Source organism: Loxodonta africana, chromosome 2, assembly GCF_030014295.1.
Source record: "Loxodonta africana isolate mLoxAfr1 chromosome 2, mLoxAfr1.hap2, whole genome shotgun sequence".
Classification (NCBI taxonomy): Eukaryota; Metazoa; Chordata; class Mammalia; order Proboscidea; family Elephantidae; genus Loxodonta; species Loxodonta africana.
Window position 1 is genome coordinate 151405324 of NC_087343.1, and position 17955 is coordinate 151423278.

The 17955-nt window shown below is 41.7% G+C and overlaps 1 protein-coding gene across 1 annotated transcript in view; it reads left to right on the top strand.

Annotated features, from left to right (window-relative positions):
• The first annotated feature begins 2565 nt into the window (after positions 1–2565).
• The window catches only part of CTNNA1 (catenin alpha 1), a 195404-nt gene continuing 180014 nt past the window's right edge, over positions 2566–17955 (top strand). Inside the window, exon 1 of the mRNA XM_064276791.1 lies at positions 2566–2660. The gene's annotated coding sequence lies outside the window, so the exon portion shown is untranslated. The remainder of the gene's footprint in view (positions 2661–17955) is intronic.

The window sequence follows — 17955 nt, forward strand, 5'->3', positions numbered from 1 at the left end:
CAAGACCTAGAGATACAAAACCAAAAGAAGAACATGCTGGGCGTTTCTCAAGCTGAAAAAAACTGAAGAAGAAATTCAAGCCTCAAGTTGCAATATTGAAGGATTCTATGGGGAAACTACTAAATGACACACGAAGCATAAAAAGAAGATAAAAGGAATACACAGTCATGTACCAAAAAGAATTGGTTGACATTCAACCATTTCAATAGGTAGCATATGATCAAGAACCAATGGTACTGAAGGAAGAGGCCCAAGCTGCATTGAAAAAAGCATTGAAAGCATTGGCGAAAAACAAAGCTCCAGGAATTGATGGAATACTAATTGAGGTGTTTCAACAAATGGATGCGGTGCTGAAAGTGTTCACCCGTCTCTGTCAAGAAATTTGGAAGACAGCTACCTGGCCAACCGACTGGAAGAGAACCATATTTGTACCCATTCCAAAAAAGGTGATCCCACAGGATGTGGAAATTATCATATAATACTAGTAATATCACGCACAGGTAAAATGTCACTGAAGATCATTCAAAAGTGATTGCAGTAGTACATCGACAGGGAACTACCAGAAAGTCAAGCTGGATTTAGAACAGGATGTGGAACCAGGGATATCCCTGCTGATGACAGATGGATCCTGGGTGAAAGAGAATACCAGAAAGTTGCTTACCTGTGTTTCATTGACTATGCAAAGGCATTCGACTGTGTGGATCATAACAAATTATGGATAACATTGTGAAAAATGGGAATTCTAGAACACTTAATTGTGCTCATAAGGAACCTGTACTTAGACCAAGAGGCAGTCGTTTGAACAGAACCAGGGGATACCGTGTGGTTTAAAGTCAAGAAAGGTGTGCGTCAGGGTTGTGTCTTTTCACCATATTTATTCAGTCTGTGCTAGCAAATAATCTGAGAAGCTAGACTATATGAGGGAGAAAAGGGCATCAAGATTGGAGGAAGACTAACAACCTTCCATATGCATATGCACAACCTTGTTTGATGAAAGAGGACTTGAAGCACTTATTGATGAAGATCAAAGACCAGAGCCTTCAATATGGATTACACCTGAACTTACAGAAAACAAAAATTCTAACTACTGGACCAATAAGCAACATCGTGACAAATAGAGAAAAAAATTGAAGTTGTCAAGCATTTCATTTTACTTGGATCCATAATCAACACCAATGGGAGCACCAGTGAAGAAATCAAAAGACACATTGCATTGGGAAAATCTGCAGCAAAAGATCTCTTTAAAGTGTTAAAAAGCAAAGATGTCACTTTAAGGACTAAAGTGCACCTAACCCAAGCCATGGTGGTTTCAATTGCCTCATATGCATATGAAAGCTGGACTATGAGTGAAGAAGACTGAAGAAGAATTGATGCCTTTGAATTACAGTGTTGGTGAAGAATACTGAATATACCATGGACTGCCAAAAGAATGAACAAATCTGTCTTTGAAGAAGTACAGCCATAATGATCATTAGAAGCAAGGATGGCGAAACTTTTTTTTCACATACTTTGGCCATTTTATCAGGAGGGTATCAGTTCCTGGAGAAGGACCCCATGCTTGGTAGAGTATAAGGGTGAGCAAAAAAGAGGAAGTTGCTCAACGAGATGTATTGACACAGTGGCTGCAACAATGGGCTCAAGCGTAACAACGACTGTGAGGATGGCGAAGGACTGGGCCGTGTTTTGTTCTGTTGTACATAAACTCGCTATGAGTCCGAACGGACTTGAAGGCACCCAATAACAACAAGTGCCCTGAGGGATAAGGATAGAAGCCAGGACCCTAAAGTGTGTGTGTGTGCGTTTGCGTGAGAGGGGGGCATCCTGGGGGGGGGGGGGGACGCTGCTATAAAAAAATTTCGCGACCAGGAGGAGGGATCCCGGTTTCCCCAACTGTTGAGAGGATGGATTAGGTGATTTCTAGGGCGATTTCACCTCACAACCTAAGAGATCCCCAGTGTTTGATCGTAGTTCCACTCTGCCTTAAGCTGTGGGACCTTTATTTAGCCTCAGTTTCTCCTTAAGTAAAACTAGGGGACGAACCTAGTACACTTTCCTGGGAACGTCTGACTCGGGGACACCTGTGCCACTTTTCGAGGAGCGTGCCCAGAACCTCACGTTGCCGCGCCCAGTGCCTGGGGCACCGGCCAGGGGCTGGGCTTGCGCGAAACCGTGCCCCGAGACTCACCTGTGCGCAACGCGGTGACTCACCTGCCCTCCCCCACCCTCCCCCGCGGGGCTGTTCTAGGAGTCGCCGCTCCTCCTTCCTCTCGGAGGTCATTCCAGGCCTGAGCGCCCACTACAAGCCTGGAATGAAGTGACTGGGGTGGGGAGCTGAGAGGAAGAAGTCCTGAGGGGGTCCGGGCCGAGCCCTGCCAGAGGGCCTCTTCGCGTCGAGGCTCCCCCATAAAGCGGGGGCCAGACGGAGCCGGGAAAAGCGGGCGGGGCGGCGGCTGCGGCGGGAGGCGCCGGGAAGAGCGCGCCAGAGGGAGGCTCCGGGAAGGGCGGGCGGGGCCGGGGCCGCGGGGCGGGGGGCGGGGGGCGGGAAGGGGCGGGGGCCCCGGGCGGCCCATTTCCTCCTCCGAGCCCGACGGGAGGGAGACAAAGCGGCGGCTGTCGGCCTCGGTGCTCCGGTCCTCCCGCGCTCGCCCCGCTCGCCGCAGGTAACTCTTCGCGCGAGCTCCCCAGCCGGCCCGGGCGTCCTCGGGCCCTCCCGAGCGGGCGCCGCCTGGAATTGGGCTCGCGGCGGGCGGGGGTCCAGCCTCCGGCCGGCGGCCGTTTCCCGTGCGGGCCCCCGGCCGGGCCCTGGCTGGCTGGGCGGGCGGGGCCCGCCTCCCTGGCGCTGGAGGAGCTGAGGGGCCGCGGCGGCTGGAGAGGCGGAAGCCCCGCGCAGCCCCTGCGCTTCCTCGCGGAAAAGTTTCTCCGGGTTTCTAAACTTCGTTAAAGTGGGCTCGGTGCGCGCGCCGGCCCCGCGCTGGGCCGCCTCGGCCGTTTTCGTGAAGAATCTGCGCGTTGTTCCAGTGATTGTGTGTGTTTGGTGAATTGATTTTTCCGGTGATGTGATTGTTCTCTGGTTTTGTGGTTTCTGTTGCCTCAGCTCCCGTCACGGGCCGCTGAAACTTCACTGTCTGCTGAACCGGGCTTTTCCTGAGCCCGCGCGCGCACCCACATTCCGGGCCCCGAGCGAGTGTGAAAGTTAGTTCTCCCTCTCCCTGCCTTAGCCGTGTTGGTAAGGTGCGCCACACCCGTGTGGACTTTTGGCGTGTACCATGTTAACCTTTTTTGTGAAATTACTCAGACTTCCTGTGTGGTAAATTGGACGTGCCCTTGTTTTCAAGAGTGACGTTACAGCGTCTTTTTTTTGTTGACTTTTAATATATCGTGTGTGTGAAAGAGAGACAATAGCACTTGTTGGAAAAAATGTTGACTGAATGCCTAACCTTGGATTGGCAGCCATGGCTTCCTAATAATGCAGGCAGCACTTGGCCCAAGGCCAGGATGGACATCCTTGTGTCCTCCTGCGTTTTCGTAATATTTTTGTATTTGTTTTGTAGAGGATTTACAACAACTTAGAAAAGACGGTATGATGCATAGCCCTCAACTAAATAAAGAGCATTTCGTAATTTTGTTGAAGGAAATGATTACATCATTATTTTTTGACAGGATAGATGTTTTGGTGAGAGGATATTTTGTGCTTAGCAGTGATTTTTAAAAAACTGTACAGGTGTGTGTTGCTTTAAGAAGATATAAACTTGTAAGTCAAATTTATTAGGATTTGTTGTTTTACAAGAGGAATGAGTGGGGTACCTATCTATAGCTGCTGCCCAATTACTTACCCTTCTTGACTATTGTTAAGTTACAGATAATTTTTTATCCACCTAGTTAAGGGTTCACAAATGAGTAAGATATGGTCTGTACCCTTCAGGGTTCACAGTGTAATAGGGGAGGAACCCCCCCCGCCCCGCCCCACAGGGCAGACTTAGATAAGTGCCATAACAGTACTGTTTAAAAGCTTTTGTATGGGTCGGATATACAACAAATATACAAAGAAACTTTGTGGAGGCATAGGGGGAGGGGTAGTTTTCTTTGGAGAAGCTGGGAAAGGCTTCCAGGAGGTGGTGGCTTTTTAACTGGCCTTTGAAACATGAGTAGGGTTTTGTCAGGTGAAAGGAGGAAGTCTTGAGAAGCTTAAAAGGACATAGGATTTCCACGGCAGCGGGTTTGGTTTTGGTTTGGTGGTACAACTCTTCCTGGTTTTGGTTATATGTTTGGCTACTGCTTCTTACTCTTTTTTTTTTTTTTTTAAAATGTACTCATACACAGGATTTTATCCAGTGTTATTTTGATTCTTTTCTACCTCTACACCATTGATGCAGTATTCACCCTCACTCCTATCAGTAACATCTCATTCCATACAGTGACTTAGAGGTGAGGGATGCCCCCATCCCAAGTGGATAGTCTTCCTGCCATCAACCTTATGTGCTGAAGCCCAAGTCTCTATTGGAGTGCAGATGTCTCTCCTGACCCCCAGAGTCATCCGTGCACTGGATTGCTCCTGGGGTGTCTCAGGGGCTTCTCAAATTCAACATGTCTAAAATGGGGCTCCTCATTCTCTTAATTCTGCTCCATAAACCAGATGTGGAGGTTGTTGTGTGCGACTGTCAAGTCAATTCTGACTCAGCAATCCTGCACACTGTGCAGAGTAGAACTGCCCAATAGGGTTTCTTAGGCAGAAATCTTTATGGGAGCAGGTTGCCAGGTCTTTTCTCCCTCTGAGCCACTGGTGTGCTCAAACTGCCAACCTTTTGGTTAGCAGTAGAGTGCTTAATGGTTGTGCCATTGGGAATTTCTTTGAGAAAGTGACATTGGTTTGAGGCATGAGGGATAGCCCTGGTTGTGGGGGTTTGTATGTATTCTGATGAAGAGCTGAACGGAGGGAACAGGGCACTCTGCATGTTTAAAAGTCCTGAGACAGGAAAGAACTCCACGTGTTTAGGGACCTCAGAGAAGACCTGTGTAGATTAAATACTCTTAGGTGGAGAGAAGCCTCACATGAGGTTGCCTGGGAGGGCAGGGGCCACGTCGCTCAGGGCTATGTTTGGACTTTATTCTAAGAGCTATAAGAAGCCATTGTAGGGAGTTTAATCATCTGATAACATTTTAAAGAAGATCTCTCTTGCTAGCGTTTGGAGAAGGCTTATACAAGTGGAAATAGGCAGTTAAGCTAGAAAGATGTAGGGGTGAAGGTGGTAGGGATGAAGGGAGTTGTGTTTTCGAGAAATAAGACAGGACTTGAATGTGCATTGGATGTGGGGGTCTAGGTTTCTCAATAAATGTTGTTTCTTCCTTCTTGTACTCTATTACTGTGTTTACTGGTGTATTCTTAGTTATAGCTCTAGATTCAGCTGAGTGTTACCGCTTTCATTTTTGGTAGCAAGCCTCTTTGTGCAGGGTGGTGTGCTACATTGTACTGTGACTTATTCTTGATGTCCCTGCTGGAAAGTGAAGCTCCTTGAAGGCAGGGACTGGTAGCTTTAGCCCTTGGCAGTTACTGGACATGGAGGGCAAATAAAGTGTTTGTTGAATGAAGAAGGGAAAAAACCAGTCTTTTCTGTTTGGAGTCTAGTTTGTGGGTGGAGCCGTGCAGATGAGGCAACAATCAGATTAGGGAGAGCCTTGTACTTAAAGGAAACCCTGGTGGCACAGTGGCTAAGAGTTACGGCTGTTAACTGAAAGGTCGGCAGTTCGAATCCACCAGGTGCTCCTTGGAAACCCTATAGGGCAGTTCTGCTCTGTCCTATAGGGTTGCTATGAGTTGGAATCGACTTGACAGCATTGGGTTTGGTTTGTACGTATAATAAATTCCTGTTTTGGGGAAATTGAGAATTATTCCATATCTCTGAACTTTCAAAAGTACTTGAGGTTTTCTGGATAAATTGTTTTATTTCTTTATTTAAATGCCTTTTTTCAAATGTTTATCCTTTGTCTGAGCCACCTATCCATGTAACAAACTCATTTATTCTTTAAAACTCAAGTTTGACGCCATTGCCTCTGGGTTTTCTCTTGGACCCTCAGTCTTCATGGGTACCTTGTACATCTTCTGTATTTGCATCTGTCACACTATCTGGTCAATATTTTTATGAATGACTTCCTCTCAGCTGGGAGTTTCCTGGAGGTGGGGTCTAGGCCTTTATTTTTAAGTAAACCTTTTCTTATTAAAGTATAACATACATGCAAAAAAGTGCTCAAATCATGAGTACCTGCTCATTGAATTACAGAGTGAACACTACCCATATCAAGAGGTAGGAAAAAAACAGCACTCCAGAAATCCCGACTCCCTTTGTAGCCTGTAGCCACCCCTCCACTGCCCTCAGTTTTTAATCCCAGGATTTGAAACATTATGGTTGCTCAGTAAGTGTTTGCCAAAGTTTGTACGGTTTCCTCCTGGAAATTCCAGTCTTTTACATATAAGCAAAGCTCTGATTCTCATTTGAGAAACAACTGATAACTTGTTGCATTAAATAAAGAGGTCATACTCTTAAATTGGTGTTAAGGCTTCGAAGTTCTGGCCCTAACTTACTTTTTCAAGTTTATTTTCTACTTTAAGTTGCTGCTGCATGTCTTCTGCATTTGCCAGGCATTTGTGCTAATGTTCCTTTGCTGTTGGCCGTGTTTTGGAATGTTTCATCCCTCTTTGACACAAATGCTATCCATTTCTGAAGGCCGATTAACATGCTTTTTCCGTTGAGACTTTGTTCACCATCACTGAAAGTGATCTTTATCTGAACTACAAATTTGCATGGGGTTACAGCTTTCTCATTTTATATATATATATATATATAAACTGTATTTTTTTCAGCTGAACTCTTTTTTTACCCTGAGGGCAGGGACTAAGTTTAAGTTACTGTTCAAACCAAAACCAAACTGTTGCCATTGAGTCGATTCCCTCTCATAGAGACCCTATAGGACAGAGTAGAACTGCCCCACAGGGCTTCCAAAGAACAGCTGGTAGATTTGAACTGCCAACCTTTTGGTTAGCAGCTGAGCTCTTAACTACTGCCACCTATACCCTCCAGCACTGGAGCATATAGTGAGCAAGGAAAGCATCTAGAAAGAGTTCTAAAAAAAATTCTTAAAAGGTCATAATAAACAGCAAAGAGTTGTGTGGTGGGGCATTTCCTCCTATTGCTAATTTGTTGTTGGTTATGTGTCCATTGTCTGATGAGTTACGATTATAACGTGCTTTTAGGAGTTTTTAATCTTATGAGACTCAGCTGAGAGTTTGAACTTTGTCATCTGTATAATGAAAAAGATGATTTATAAAGGATATTTATATTAACTTCTGATGTGAAAAAATTCTATTTTATTTTTTAAATTATGGAGTGCTGGACAGGATATGTTTTTATCCATGTTAAGTGGATTGTCTTGCAAGTAAAACCAGTGAACAAGTTCAGCGTTTAAATGTCATTAAGGTGCTGACTTAACCTTTGTTAAGACTTCTAGAATGTCAGTTCTTTTGTTAGATGCTTAGTTCCTTGAAGGCAATTACATTGTTTTGTATCTCTGTTTTCTGTGATACTTGACTCATTTCTTTGCCTATAGTATGTACTATTTAATCAGTATTAAATTAGTTATGGCAGATGTACTTGTGCTATGTATAGGGTTGTGCCAGGTTGATACGGGGGTGGAGGTACAGCTTGACATCTGACTACTTAAAATTAAAAAAAAAAAAAAATTCATATTTATATCATCCAGGGATAAACACTGTTAACACTTGGATTTATATCCTTTCATCTTTTCTCTAGGCATGTATGTTGACTATAAAATAGCTTTTATAAAAGCTGGATTTTACTTTATGTGCTCTTTTGTAATCTACTGTCCACTTAAAACTTGAACATTTCCCCCTATTATTAGAGTAAGATTAACCTTTATTTAATCCTTTATTTAACCCTTAACGAGATGGACTGACACAATGCCTGGCATAATGGTCTCAGACATAGCAACAGTTGTGAGGATGGCACGGGACCAGGCGACATTTTGTTCTGTTGTACACGGGGTCACTGTGAGTGGGAGTTGACTTGCTGACACTTACCAACAACCACCAACTTTATTTTATGTGCCACGAGGAAAGAAGAAACGCTGCCAAATAAACTAGGAAATGCCATCAATTCTAAGATGTGCCCAGATTTTAGACTAAAGTCTAAAAAATGTGAAATAATGTATGCTTTAAATTGACGAAATATGGTTAGTCTCACAATGCTAACACAGCACGTTAATGATCCCCTCCTATTCCATCATGTGGCTTCTTTAACCAGTTCTTCCTGGGCATTTAGCTTGCTTCCTGTGTTGCTTTACTTTGTAGCTAAATCTTTATGTCCATCCTTGATACATTTCTTAAGAGTAACTTCTCAGAAGTGGAATTTCTAGGGGAAAAAGGTACTTTTTTGTAGCTTTAAAAATTTCTGAAATTGCCCTCCCACTCCCCCAGAATGTAGTTTATTTGCATCTATGCTATATCAGGGTATTTTCCATTTTAAACATCATGGATCTATTGTTTGAATACTTGACAGTGGGATCTGTAAACTGAAAGGAAAAGTTGATGGCAGGCCATACCCATTCTTGGATAGAGGCCCTAATATCCCTCAGACTGAAATCAGGCTGATTTCATAAATGTTTTCCACTGTTGTTGTTAGCTGACATCAGATTGGGGCCCCAATTCATGGTGTCCTCATGCATGGTTGTGGATTGGGCCACAGTGATCCATAGGGTTTTTTCCATTGGTTGCTTTTTGAAAGTAGGTGGCCAGGCCTTTCTTCCTCATTAGTCTTAGTCTGGAAGCTCCACTGAAAGCTGTTCAGCATAACAACACACAGGCCTCCACTGACAAATGGGTGGTCGCTGTGTGTGAGGGTGCGTTGGCTGTGAATAGAACCCTGGTTTCCCACATGCAAAGCAAGAATTCTACCGCTGAACCACCAGTGCCCCCATGTTTTTCACTATTTAATCTCTCTATAGAAGGGCGAACTCACAAATTTTTTTTTTTAATTTTTATTGTGCTTTAAGTGAAAGTTTACAAATCAAGTCAGTCTCTCCTACAAAAATTTATATACACCTTGCTATATACTCCTGGTTGCTTTCCCCCTAATGAGACAGCACACTTCGTCTTTCCACTGTCTGTTTTTGTGTCCATTCAGCCAGCTTCTGAACCGCTCTGCCTTCTCATCTCCCATTCAGACAGGAGCTGCCCACATAGTTTCCTGTGTCTGCTAGATCCAAGAACTTCACTCTTCACCAGTACATTCTCTGTGCCACAGTCCAGTCCAGTCCCTGTCTGAAGAATTTCACACACAAATTTTAAAAAAATTCCTATATTTCAGATGAAGGTGTACAGAACAAACTAGGTTTTCCTTAAACAGTGCACACATTGTTTTGTGATATTGGTTACCAACCCTATGACATGTTAGCTGTCTCTACTTCTTGACCTTCTGTTCCGTATTACCAGCTTTCCTGTGCCCTCCTGCCTTCGCGTCCTTGCTGCTGGGCTGGTGTGCACCTTTAGTCTCATTTTGTTTTATTGGCCTGTCTAATCTTTGGATGAAGGGTGAACCTCAGGAGTGACTTAATTACCAAGCTATAAGGGTGACCAGGGGCCATACTTTCAGGGTTTCTCCAATCTCTTTCAGGCCAGTAAGTATGGTCTTTTTTTGTGAGTTAGGGTTTTGTTCTGCGTTTTTCTTCACCTCTGCCCGGGACCCTCTATTGCGATCCTTGTTAGGACAGTTGGTGGTGATAGCCGGCACCATCTCGTTGTGCTGAACTCAGTCTGGTAGAGGCTGTGGTAATTGTGGTCCATTAGTCCTTTGGACTAACCTTACCCTTGTGTCTTTGGTTTTCTTCGTTCTCCCGTGCTCCAGACGGGAAAAAGATATTTTTTAATGAGTTTATTTTTTTCATTTTTGATATGTAATAAAATTCACTCTCTTTGGTTTACTGTTCTATGAGTTTTGACAAACTCATAAAATAAGCCCTAGAAAGGCCATGGGCTGATGCTGCTGTTGATGAGGCAGTGAATTTTTGTCTGGTAGTTGTTGTGGATCTGCATGGCCACCTGCTGACCCGTAGTCCTTGTTCAGCCTTCTTAAGAGGTTGTATGTACAATGCTGTTGTGAAAATAACGTAATTTAATTTTTTTTTACACATCTAAATGTTTTGAAATTAAAAAAAAATTTTTTTATTGTGCTTAAAGTATAAGTTGACAAGCCAAGTCAGTCTTTCATATAAAAATTTATATACACCTTGCAATATACTCCTAGTTGCTCTCCCTGTAATGAAACAGCACACTCCTTTCCTCCACTCTTTTTGTGTCCATTGAGCCAGCTTCTGACCCCCTCTCCCCTCTCATCTCCCCTCCAGACAAGAGCTGCCCACATAGTCTCATGTGTCTACTTGATCCAAGAAGCTCACTCTTCACCTGTATCATTTTCTGTTCCATAGTCCAGTCCAATCCCTGTCTGAAGAGTTGGCTTTGGAAATGGTTCCTGCCTTGGGCTAACGGAAGGTCTGCGGACCATGACCTCTGGGGTCCTTCTAGTCTCAGACCGTTAAGTCTGGTCTTTTTACTAGAATTTGAGGTCTACACCCCGCTGCTCTCCTGTTCTCTCAGGGTTTCTCTGTTGTGTTCCCTGTCAGGGCAGTCATCAGTTATAGCCGGGCACCATTTAGTTCTTCTGGTCCCAGGCTAATGTCGTCTCTGCTTTATGTGGTCCTTCTGTCTCTTGGGCTCATAATTACCTTGTATGTTTGGTGTTCTTCGTTCTCCTTTGCTTTGGGTGGTTTGAGACCAGCTGATGCCTCTTAGATGGCCACTTGATAGCATTTAAGACCCCAGATGCCACTCTCCAAAGTGGGATGCAGAATACTTTAATAGATTTTATTATGCCAGTTGACTTAGATGTCCCCTGAAACCATGGTCCCCAAACCCCCGACCCTGCTACGCTGACCTTCAAAGCATTCAGTTTATTCAGGAAACTTCTTTGCTTTTGGTTTAGTCCCGTTGTGCTGACCTCTCCTGTATTGTGTGTTGTCTTTCCCTTCACCTAAAATAAAATAGTTCTTATCTACTATCTAATTAGTGAAAACACCCTCCCTCTCCTAACCATCGAAGAATAGTTTCTTTTCTGTTTAAACTATTTTTCGAGTTCCTATAATAGTGGTCTCATACAATATTTGTCCTTTTGCAACTGGCTAATTTCACTTTTTTTTTTTTATGGGTTAATTTCACTCAACACAATGTCTTCCAGATTCCTCCATGTTATGAAATGTTTCACAGATTCATTATTGTTCTTTATCGATGCATAGTATTCCAGTGTATGAGTATATACCATAATTTATTTATCCATTTATCCATTGATGGGCACCTTTGTTGCTTCTGTCTTTTTGCTGTTGTAAACGGTGATGCAATGAACGTGTGTGTGCATATGTCTGTTTGTGTAAAGACCCTTATTTCTCTAGGATGTATTCCAAGAAGTGGGATTGCTGGATCATATGGTAGTTCTTTTTTTAGTCTTTTAAGGAAGCGTCAAATTGATTTCCAAAATAGTAGTACCATTTTACATCCCCACCAGCAGTGTATAAGTGTTCCAATTTCTCTACAGCCTCTCCAACATTTATTATTTTGTGTTTTTTAGATTAACCCCAGCCTTGTTGGAGTGAGATGGAATCTCATTGTAGTTTTGATTTGCATTTTTCTAATGGCTAATGATCGTGAACATTTCTTCATGTCTCTGTTAACTACCTGAATGTCTGTCTTAGTGTAGTGCCTGTTCATATCCTTTGCCCATTTTAATGGGGTTATTTGTCTTTTTGTAGTTGAGTTTTTGCATTATCATGTAGATTTTAGAGATCAGATGCTGATAGGAAATATCACAGCTAAAAACTCTTTCCCAGTCTGTAGGTAATCTTTTTACTCTTGGCGAAGTCTTTGGATGAGCATAGATGTTTGATTTTTAGGAGCTCCCAGTTGTCTAGCTTCTCTTCTGCATTAGTAGTAATGTTTTGTATACTGCTTATGCCATGTATTAGGTCTCCTAGTATTGTCCCTATTTTTTCTTCCATGATCTTTATCATTTTAGATTTTATATTTAGGTCTTTGATCCATTTTGAGTTAGTTTTTGTGCATGGTGTGAGGTGTGGGTCTTGTTTCATTTTTTGCAGATGGATATCCAGTTATGCCAGCACCCTTTGTTAAAGAGACTGTCTTTTTCCCATCTAACTGACTTTGGGCTTTTGTCAAGTATCAGCTGCTCATATGTGGATAGATTTCTGTCTGAATTCTCAATTCTGTTCCATTGGTCTGCGTATCTGTTGTTGTACCAGTACCAGGCTGTTTTGACTACTGTGGTGGTATAATAGGTTCTAAAATCAGGTAGAGTGAGGCCTCCCTCCCACTTTGTTCTTCTTCTTCAGTAATGCTTTACATATCGGGGCCTCTTACCTTTCCGTATGAAGTTGGTGATTTTTTTCTCCCTCTCATTAAAAAATGTCGTTGGAATTTGGATCGGAATTGCATTGTATGCATAGATCGCTTTTAGTAGAATAGACATTTTTACTGTGTTAAAGTCTTCCTGTCCATGAGCAGTTAGGTAGGTCTCATTTGGTTTCTTGCAGTAGTGTTTCATAGTTTCTTTGTATAGGTCTTTTATATTTCTGGTAAGATTTATTCCTAAGTATTTTATCTTCTTGGGGTCTAGTGTAAATGGTATTGATTTGGTGATGTCCTCTTCAATGTTCTTTTTGTTGGTAAAGAGGAATCCAACTGATTTTGTATGTTTATCTTGTATCCTTATTCTCTGCTGAACTCATCTATTAGTTTCATTAGTTTTCTTGAGGATTCCTTAGGGTTTTCTGTATATAAGATCATGACATCTGCAAATAGAGACACTTTGACTTCTTCCTTACCAATCTGGATGCCCTTTATTTCTTTAGCCTAATTGCTCTGGCTAGGACCTCCAGCACAGGGTTGAATAAGAGTGGTGATAAAGGGCATCCTTGTCTGGTTCCCGATCTCAAGGGAAATGCTTTCAGACTCTCTCCATTTAGGATGAAGTTGGCTGTTGGCTTTGGTATAAATGCATGTTATCATGTTGAGTAATTTTCCTTCTATTCCTATTTTGCTGAGAGTTTTTGTCATGAATGGGTGTTGAACTTTGTCAAATGCCTTTTCTGCATCAATTGATAAGATCATGTGGTTCTTGTTTTTTGTTTTATTTACTTGATGGATTACATTAATTGTTTTTCTAATGTTGAGTCATCCCTGCATACCTGGTATGAATCCCACTTGGTCATGGTGAGTTATTTTTTTGGTGTGTTGTTGAATTCTGTTGGCTAGAATTTTGTTGAGGATTTTTGCATCTAAGTTCATGAGGGATATAAAAAACCCACGTATAGGTCTGTAATATTCTTTTTTTGTGTTGTCTTTACCTGGTTTTTGTTATCAGGGATATGCTGGCTTCATAGAATGAGGTTGGGAGTATCCTGTCCTTTTCTATGCTCTGAAATACCTTTGATAGTAGTGGTGTTAGCTCTTCTTGGAAGTTTGGTAGAACTCTGCAGTGAAGCTGTCTGGGCCAGGGCTTTTTTTAGTTGGGAGTTTTTTATTCACCTTTTCAATCTCTTCTTTTGTTATGGGTCTATTTAATTGTTCTACCTCTGTTTGTGTTAGTTTAGGTAGGTAGTGTGTTTCTAGGAATTCATCCATTTCTTCTAGGTTTTCAAATTTCTTAGAGTACAATTTTTCGTAGTAATCTGATATGGTTCTTTTAATTTCAGTTGGGTCTGTTGTGAAATCACCCATCTCATTTCTTAGTTGGGTTATTTGCTTCCTCTCCTGTTTTCCTTTTGTCAATTTGGCCAGTGGTTTATAAGGTTTGCTAATTTTTTCAAAGAACCAGCTTTTGGTCTTGTCAACTCTTTCAATTGTTTTTCTGTTCTCTATTTCATTTAATTCTGCTCTAATTTTTATTATTTGCTTTCTTTTGCCCGAGGGTTTTTTTTGTTGCCTTCTTTCTATTTGTTCAAGTTGTAGGAATAACTCTTTGATTTTGGCTCTTTCTTCTTTTTGTATGTGTGCATTTATTGATATAAATCGGCCTCTTAAGCGCTGCTTTCACTGTGTCCCAAAGGTTCTGATAGGAGGTGTTTTCATTCTCATTGGATTCTATGAATTTCTTTATTCCATCCTTCATATCTTCTACAACCCAGTCATTTTTGAGCAGAGTATTTTTCAGTTTCCAAGTGTTTGACTTCTTTTCCCTGCCTTTTCTGTTATTGATTTATGGCCTTATGGTTAGAGAAGATGCTTTGTGATATTTTGATGTTTTGGATTCTGCTAAAGCTTGCTTTATGACATAATATGTGGTCTGTTCTAGAGAATGTTACATGTGCACCAGAAAAGAAAGTGTACTTGGCTGCTGTTGGGTGGAGTGTTCTGTATATGTCTGTGAGGTCAAGTTGATTGATTGTGACATTTAGATCTTCCATGTCTTTATTGAGCTTCTTTCTGGATGTCCTGAAAGTGCTATGTTGAAGTCTCCTACTATTATTGTGGAGCTGTCTATCTCACTTTTCAATGCTGTTAGAGTTTGTATTATATATCTTGCAGCCCTGTCATTGGTGGATAAATATTTAATATGGTTATATCCTCTTGGTATATTGTTCCTTTAATCGTTATGTAGTGTCCTTCCTTATTCTTTGTGGTGGATTTAACTTTAAAGTCTATTATGTCAGAAATTAATATTGCCACTCCTGCTCTTTTTTGATTGTTGTTTGCTTGATATATTTTTTTCCATCCTTTGAGTTTGTGTCTCTAAGGCGTGTCTCTTGTAGGCAGCATATAGATGGATCATGTTTTTTTTATCCATTCTGCCCCTCTCTGTCTCTTTATTGGTGCATTTAGTCCTTTTACATTCAGCATAATTATGGATAGGTATTTTTTTTTTTTTTATGAGTTTAGTGCTGTCATTTTAATGTCTTTTTTTTGTTGTTGACAGTTTCTTTTTCCCACTTAATTTTTTGTGCTGAGTAGTTTATCTTTATATATTGCCTTTTTCTTTTGTTCCTTGTTGTTGATTTTGTTTCTGCTGAGTATTTTTTTCTTGTATTTTATTTTGATGTTTAGGATTGCTAGTCTCCTTTGTGGTTACGTTAATTTTTACCCGTTTTTCTAAGTTTAAAGCTAACTTTTATTTCTTTATATCGCCTTGTCTTCCTTTCCATATGAAAGATCTATGACTACATTTCTCAGTCCCTCTTTATTGTTTTAATGTTGTCTTCTTTACATAATAACATTGCTTTTTCCCTCTTTTGAGCGTTTTTTTTAATCTTGATTTATTTTTGTGATTTCCCTATCTGGGTTGACATCTGATTGCTCTGTCCAGCATTCTAGTCTTGGAATAATATCTAATATTACTGATTTTCTTACCAGAGAACTCCCGTTAGTATTTCTTTTAGTTTTGGTTTGGTTATTTTTACGAATTCCCTAAACTTCTGTTTATCTGGAAATGTCTTAATTTCAACTTCATATTTGAGAGACAGTTTTGCTGGATATATGACTTTTGGCTGGAAATTTTTTTCCTTCAATGCTTTATTTAAGTCATCCCATCACCTTCTTGCCTGCATGGTTTCTGCGGAGTAGTCTGAGCTTATTCTTATTGACTGTCCTTTGTTGTTGACTTTTGTTTATCCCTAGCCGCTCTTAAAATTTGCTTTATGTTTGGCTTTGGCAAGTTTGATTATAATATGTATTGGTGACTTTCTTTTAGGATCTACCTTATGTGGAGTTCAATGAGCATCTTGGATAGATATCTTCTTATCTTTCACGATATCAGGGAAGTTTTCAGCCAACAAATCTTCAACAATTCTCTGTATTTTCTGTTATCCCTCCCTGTTCAGGTACTCCAGTCACTCATAGGTTATTTCTCTTGCTAGAGTCCCACATGATTCTTACGGTTTCTTCATTGTTTTTAATTGTTTAATCTGATTTTTTTTCAAATATATTAGTACTAAGTGCTTTATGTTTAATCTCACCAATTCTGCCTTCCACTTTGATCAATTGTGCTCCTCTGACTTTCTGTTTAGTTGTCTGATTCTGTAGTTTTATTGTTAATCTTTTGAATTTCTGATCGTTGTCTCTCTGTGGATTCTTGCAGCTTATTAAATTTTTCATTATGTTCTTGAATAACCTTTTTCATTTCTTCAGCTGCTTTATCTGTGTGTTCCTTGGCTTGTTCTGCATGTTGCCTGATCTCCTTCCTGATGTCTTGAAGAGTTCTGTATATTAATCTTGTGTATTCTTCATCCGTAGTTTCAGGAAGGCACCTTCATCCAGAAGAACGCTTGGTTCTTTGTTTTGAGAGCTTGTTGAAGCGATCACGGTCTTTATCTTTATGTGACTTGATACCAGCTATTGTCTCCAAGCCATCTATAAGTCATTGTATTAGTTTATATTTGCTTACCGTATCCTAGCTTCTTGCTTTTTGTTTTGTTTTGATATGCCCAAATGGGTTGCTTGAGTGAGGTAGCTTGATTATTTTTGCCTTTGAAGCTGTCATGTCCTGTCACCAAATGGCTAGAGCAGTGATCAGGTATATCAGCCTAGGAGTCCATTCACTTTTCTTGTATGGATTCAGCTCAACTGTCCAGGTAGCTGGTCATGAAGCATGTGGTACAGGCTCTGTCCTACAGTCTTAGAGGGGCAAGGGTGATTGGTATAGGTATCTGTGTCTGGTTGCAGCAGGGGGTCACACTCTGAACAAGGCAGGGGGCTGACGACTGTCCCCCAAGTGTCTGTGAGGAAAGTGCGTCCCTGTTTCCTAGAGTGCATAGGTGGGTTGTTCTGCAAATGGACCATGGGCACCCAATGCTTTTGGTTGTGAGGACTGGGAGATACCAGTTATCCTTGGACCCCTGTCGTGAGTGGCTGGGTGACCTGAGTGGAGCCACCAGTCCTTAGGCCCCTGATGTGGGTACGTGAGGATCCTGTTTATTAGGCAAAGTGGTGTCAAACATCAAATACTCACCTCTCCACTGCACAGCTTAACAAGTTGCAGTCAGCCAACAAGGGTGTATTCTCCTGAAGTAGGCCCGCACAGGTCCATGCAGGGGGGGAAAGGTATCCACAGTCCACAGACTGTTTATGCTGGGACATGAATCGCTTCTATCCTGAGCTCCCCAGGTTAGTGGAGCTGGCAGATTATCTTTTTCCCCAATTGTGAATTTATTCCTTCTCCAAGGCCAGGAGAATGGCTTAGGTTGCTCAGCAGGGCCTATCTCAGGCCCAGGGAAATCAACAGCCACTAAAGCCAGTTGGGGGCGGGGGGGGGGGCATGGTAAAATATAGGCAAGTACTTAGCTTTTGCCAAGAACGCCATTCTTCTCTAGTCCTGGAGGTGTGAGTAGGCTGTGCGGCTGGCTGTTTCTCCCTGAGGAAATTGCGGCTGAATGCTACCACCAGTCCACAGCATTCGCTCCCAGGAGTGGTGCCTGAGGTTTCCTGGCGATTCAGGTCCAGCAACTCCTCTCTGCTTCTGAGCTGTCTTCTTCGTCCCTGTGCTGCTCAGTCCGTTTTCTGACTTTGCCTTTGATGATCAGGGCCCCTACCTTGTCATAAATATCATTGTTTCGCTTGTTTTTTCGAGTGTTTGTTGTAAGAGGGATTACTGGAAGCATCTGCCATTTGGCCCTGTCTTCACATTATTTAATTTTTTATGTTTTGATTGTGGAGGTGATTACCCAACTGTATGAGTTTGTCAAAACTCAGAGGATAGTACATGAAAAAGAGTGAATTTTGCCATGTTAAAAAATGAAGGAAAAAAAACCAGGTAAAATAAGTTATTTAAAAAATGTCTTTGCGAGTTTGACTTTCTACGTAGAGATAAAGTAGTGAAAAATATGAAATCGATC